This window comes from Canis aureus, chromosome 2, assembly GCF_053574225.1.
Source record: "Canis aureus isolate CA01 chromosome 2, VMU_Caureus_v.1.0, whole genome shotgun sequence".
Lineage (NCBI taxonomy): Eukaryota > Metazoa > Chordata > Mammalia > Carnivora > Canidae > Canis > Canis aureus.
Genome location: NC_135612.1, coordinates 77,942,600 through 77,948,809, shown reverse-complemented (window position 1 = coordinate 77,948,809; position 6,210 = coordinate 77,942,600). Strand labels below are relative to the sequence as shown.

Sequence of the window (6,210 nt, the reverse complement as noted above, 5' to 3'; positions counted from 1 at the left end):
TATTTTTAAAAGATGGGAGCAAATTAGAGAAAGAAAACAAATTCTTTGATTTCTAAAATTAATAGCTTTGTCATTATGGTACAGCAAATTGTGCTACAATATTATTGGCCAAAATAAATGCATCAATTTCATAATTAGAACTATTTTCCACTCATTTCCAACTGAGTACCCAAGAAATGAAAGTCACATTCTAAAGTCTATCATATATAGGGGTACCTGGGTGCTCAGTGGTTGAGCATCTGTCTTTGGCTCAGGGCATGATCCCGGTTCCTGGTATTGAGTCCCACATCGGGCTCCCCATAGAGAGCCTGTTTCTCCTTCTGCCTAAGTCTCTGTCTCTCTGTGTGTGTCTCTCATCAGTCAATAAATAAATCTTAAGTAAATAAGGTCTATCACATATGATTTGCAAAAGAAGGCAGCAAACATGGGTCAGAACTCTTCATTTTTTCATTTGTCCCCTCATTCATACTTCAGAATATAAATTTCAGGGGTTTGCATTTAAGTAAAGTACTTCTTTGTAAATAATAATAATAATCATGAGTTTTGTGTATTTTTCATCACTTCCCCCCGATGTGGGAGGAGAAGTTATGTTAGGATCCTTTTAATTTCAAGTTCAGGAGATAAACATTTTTCAAGGGAAACTTTAAGATTTCATGTATCCTATGAATTCTTAGGGACACAGTATTCTGGGTTTTGGCTTACTCTTGAGAAACTAAGACAGCATACATAGTTTTTTTGAGAGCTACATGTTTTTTTGAGAGTGCTTTTAAAGGCATGTTGCTGCATCTATAGTTTTTATGTGTTAACAGCCCTTTTGTGGGGGTAAATATCATTGTAAGAAATCATGTCCAGGAATGAAGGTTAGTCAGTATAGGATGAATTAATGTGTCATCCAAGAGGACCACTTGTTTGGGAAAGCTAATGCCAAATTCCTACAGACTATAAAAGTAGCAGTGAAGGACTAGCTAGGCATATAATCTTTCATATCAAGGACATTGCTAATGTGAAATTCCAGTTTGGGGGATGAATATCTCTGAAGACCCTATATATGCATAATAAAAGTGAAAGAAACAATTTTAAATTCCTGACAACTCTCGCTAATATAATGCCAATGGCAATGAACTTCAAAATTTATTTCACCTTCCTCTTCTACCCCCTTATCTCTATATATCTGGTCCCAAGATGGTCAGAAACCAGGATTTCCAAAATAGAGGGAAATAGGTAAAGCAAGAGACAGAGAAAGTGAGCCAAATCTATTGTCAGTCACAAGTACATAATGAACCATGAAGGACTTGCAATTCAAGGATGCTATTAAAAAACAAGAGTCCTCAGTTTCAGACAGGAAACTTTATTACTCATGGAACAGGTAGCAACATGAACTTATGTTTGCATTGGTTCTTTATATGTCATGGGCCTGGATAGATACTGAGACTGTAGTGGGTTTACATCATCTGTGGTGAGGAACCATGAGGTAGGAAACCTCACTTTTATAATAGGCTGCAAACAAACGTCTCCAAATAAACTTCAGAAAACAAACAGCTCCTTTGTCTCAGATAGAAACATTATTTTCAATAATAAAGATATTTTACAAATTGACATAAGACAAAAGAAAACAATAAAACCCTACCCCATTCTTCAGAGGGAAACAGAATCCTTCTCTTCCACGGTTGTTACTATACAAATATCGTTGAAAAAGTATTCAAAAATAAAGGCAGTCAGTGCTTCTACTCTCAAGATGTACAGAAACATGATTAGACCATGGAGAATAGTCTTGAAACCATTGCCAATCAGTAATAGGCCAAAGCAATGAGATGTGCAAAAATCGTAACTTTAATTAAAGATTGCTGTTTTGGATGATTTAAAGTACTTGGTCATTTTTATTACTAAACTAAGATTGTGTTTTGGGATGTGAAGTAATAGAAAAGCATTTTTAATTATGTAAGAATGATTTCATCTTAGCATGTAGGCACAACAAATTCTAAATATTAACATTAAGGAAGATTAATAGAAAGAGAGAAAGAGAGAGAAGAAAAATAAAAAATAGGGAAAAGAAGGAAGGAAGAAAGTTTATAATTATATGCCAGAATCATGCTTATTCATCATTAAACTGATTATAGATTAGCTAACCACATAAAAAGAGAGATCTGCAATAATTAGAATTTAAAACAAAAGCTAATGTCCATAATGTCTGCTTCTACTCTAGCATTTAATGATCTAGTAAACATTCTAGGTGAGCTAGTATATTAAGTTTATATAATGTGGGTAAATTTGTGTATTTATACTATACCAAATATATGTTTGATGTTTTCTATTTATTTACATTTTAGAAAATATTATCTTAAATACATTTAATTTTGATCCACTGTAAAAGAAAAAAAAAGCAGGCAGTTTGACAAGAAATATAGAGGATTTATGGCTGACTAAAGACTAAAGAGCTTATGTTTCAAAGAGGAAGATACAATTTTCCTTTTAAACATATACATTCCAATCTGTTAGTGGGAAATTTGAAAGATTAAACTGGGAAAAAAAAGAACCATTTCTTTTTCTTTAGTTTGCAATTAATAACTAGTAAGATACTGGAAGTCATTAAATCACTTTTGTCCTACTTCTTATCATCTAAGAAGAAAAATAAGGGACAATCAAATAATTTTACAAATTAAAAGTAAAACTTAATACTAACCCTCTTGCCTAGAAAGAAAATGGCTTTCCATGGGGTATGTGGGTGGCTCAGTGGTTGAGCATCTGCCTTTGGCTCAGGTCATGATCCTTGGGTCCTGGGATCAAGTCCCACATCAGGCTTCTGATGGGGAGCCTGCTTCTCCCTCTGCTTATGTCTGCTTCTCTCTCTGTGCCTCTCATGAGTAAGTAAATAAAATCTTTTTTTTTTTTTTTTTTTTTTTTTTTTTTTAAATTTTTATTTATTTATGATAGTCACAGAGAGAGAAAGAGAGAGAGGCAGAGACATAGGTAGAGGGAGAAGCAGGCTCCATGCACCGGAAGCCCGATGTGGGATTCGATCCCGAGTCTCCAGGATCGCGCCCTGGGCCAAAGGCAGGCGCCAAACCGCTGCGCCACCCAGGGATCCCTAAATAAAATCTTTAAAAAAAGAAAATGACTTTCTAAAATCCAAATGATCTCAAAGGGAAAAGCACAGCTTTGACTAAGCAATAATCAATATAGTTATGGTGAAAAAAATGAAAATAAAAGTAACACATAATAAAGCAAATATAAAACTGGAAAAATGCAGCAAATATTAGAAGAGAAGACAAATATATTATTAAATAATTTAAATTCATATGGAAACACTAAATGCCAAATCAATAATTCGGTAAATTATAAACAGATGTACAGTAAATCCTATGATAAGTATTCAAATCTAATAGGTATTATAGATATTCAAAATATCACTCCAATGAAGTACTATTTTTCATTCATTAAACAGTTGATAAGATGTTATTTCTTGATCACCAAAAAATGGATTGGTGGTCCTGGGCTCATAGGTCTGTTTTTTAAGCTGCTGTTACCCAGGCACTTATATGTAATCATTCTGTATTCTCAACTCATGCCTTCCACCTCAAGATGACTATTAATTTCCAGCCACTGCTTCTATGAAATTGATTTTTTAATCCCATTTATACTAATGTCAAATAACATAAAGGGCAATAAAATAAAATACTTAGAACCAAATTTTACCAAAGATACTAAAGATCTTCACAATGAATATTTAAAATCATTGCTGAAAGAAATTAAAAGTGAGAATATGAAATTGTACAGTTATTTTTTTATTATAATGGCATATTTAAATACATACCTGAGAGAAATACAAAGACTTGCAGATGAATGCCCTTAGCAACCCTATATATAATACTTAAAGAAGGGAAAAACCCAATGCTCATCAGTAGGTATGTAAATAAATGTGTGGTATATCCATTCAAGGGAATTACACTCAAGAAATAAAGTTTTAACACATACAACATGTGTGACAACTCTCAAATTTATTATGTGAAATTTAAGCTAGACAAGGAACTACATAAACTGTGTGATTCTGTTTACATAGAATTCTAGAAAATGTAAATTAATATATTGTTTCAGAATGCAAATAGTGGTTGTTTAGGGACAGGAATCAAGGAACTGATGGATTTCAAGGGAGCAGGAGGTAAACTTCTGAGATTGATTAAAATATTTGCTATCCTATTAATGGTGATACTTTCTCAGAAAACTACATGTATACTAAGTTACTCAAATTATTGGTTTAATTTATTCAAATTTAACTTCAAATATATTTCAAAATTTGTAAAAGTTAGACAAATTGAAGAATAAACCTTCTATAAGCCTCTGTGCAGCTTGAACACTGCTTACATTGCAAATGTGTATCTACTATTTATTATTAGTTTTACTCTGCTAGGCTGTGAGGAATATATGGTGAGAAATCTAAAGAGGATATCTGCTTTCATAAGGCTCTCAATATACTAAGGAAATGATATGTCATTCAATAATAAGATTAATTATAATAAAATTTATTATGAATTTTATGCCAGTTGCTATGGAAAAGCCTTAAAAAGTCAACTAGTATTTGTAGCGACTCATAAATCAGTTCTCCAAAAAAGTGTCTTTAAGTCATGACCTGGAAAATGAGTAGTAATTAGAAATATCATTAAGTTTCAAATTTAGCTTTAAAAAGGATTCATATAGCTCAAGACATTTACTCATCGATGTTATAGAATTATTTTTATGGCTGCATGTGGAGAATAGATTGGACAGGGATAAGAGGATAGACATTATTTCCAGTGGGCAAATCTTTTGCAGTAATATAGGTGACAGGTGATGGTATTTTGAATTAATTAGCATGGTGTGTATAAAGAAAGAAAAAATGGATGAATTATAGACATATGTAAGTGGTGGTAAGGTTTGAAAGACTAGTAACTGATAGAATGTTGGGAGTGAGGGAGAAATGTCACCAGCTGTTTCTGATGTTTCCTAATATAGAGGAAGATATGGCAAGAATGGATGGGCAGGGGGAGAGGAGGAAAGTAAAGAGCTTTAAAGTGATAGAGAATACAGGTTTGGATGCACAGAGTTTAAAATACATTGAACTGCTGAACAATTACTTGAAAGTTGAATATTGGGAATTAGAGCTCAGATGGAGGAAATAAAAGACAGGAAAAGTCAGAGGTTATGGATCAGAGAAGTCAAGGAATAAGAGTGTTGTGTAAAAGAATTGTTCAAAGTAACAAAGGCCCCGAATTGATCTTGTTCTGTGATATAAATAACATTTGTGTATAATTATATCTGTATGTATCTGAACCAAACTATGAGCAAAGAGATGATATAACTATATTTACAGAAAACGAGTTTTACTATTAAAATATGCATTTTAACATCCAAAAACTTTTTTCAAGAAAAAAGCTTATCCGTCTCTCATATGCTTTTATTTTCTCACTTGAACCATAATAATATGATCTTCAAACTTTTCTTAACTGGACAGTCTGTAAACATGGCTTATCCAGCTCATTTGTAAGCAAGATGAACACTGCTTCTTGAACTGGTCCCACCAGGAACCCACTGGTTTTCCAACTCAAGTCATCCCTTCTCTGGCTTACCCTCACTATATGGTGGAGCCACTTCAACGCAAAGGCCTTGAAGTCGTTAAAAGTGACAAAGGCTTATTAGATCATATAAAGAGAAGAGATGATAAATGTGTAGCTAATGTAGATAAAGTGCAGTGGGAATATATAATTTTCAGTATTTTAGAACTTGAGAATGTTTAAATGTTGATAAAAAGGGCGTGATTGAGGTTAATTAATATGAATTTATCACAGTATCAGCAAACCTAGCTATGTGATTTTTTTTTTCCAGGAGTCTCAGAAGTCTGCATAAAGGCAAACAGTTAACCAAAACCTGAATGAAAGTTTGAGTGAGAGTATTCTTCCTAGAAGGGTTTGACAGAAAAAGAAAAAACAAAAACAAAAACAAGAACAAAAACAAGGAGATTGAAAAAAAAAATTGTCAAGAGTTGTGGAAAAGTTGAGCCATGATATGAAGACATTTGCATCAGACAGATCTCTTGGTTACAACATCAGAGTTGAATGAGACAAAAAATGTATTAAATGATATTTCACACCTCATGGACTCGCCAAGAGTGCCAGAGTTTGGCATGAGAAGTTCTCAACCAGAAAAAGCACATGGAACAACATGTGCATTGCTTTAGGG

The 6,210-nt window shown here is 33.1% G+C and overlaps 1 long non-coding RNA gene across 1 annotated transcript; it reads left to right on the top strand.

Moving 5' to 3' along the window:
• The first annotated feature begins 4,070 nt into the window (after window positions 1-4,070).
• On the top strand, window positions 4,071-5,985 carry LOC144291031 (uncharacterized). Its single transcript, XR_013358469.1, has 2 exons — window positions 4,071-4,156; window positions 5,857-5,985. It is a non-coding gene; the product is annotated as an uncharacterized LOC144291031 (long non-coding RNA).
• The last annotated feature ends 225 nt before the right edge of the window (window positions 5,986-6,210 follow it).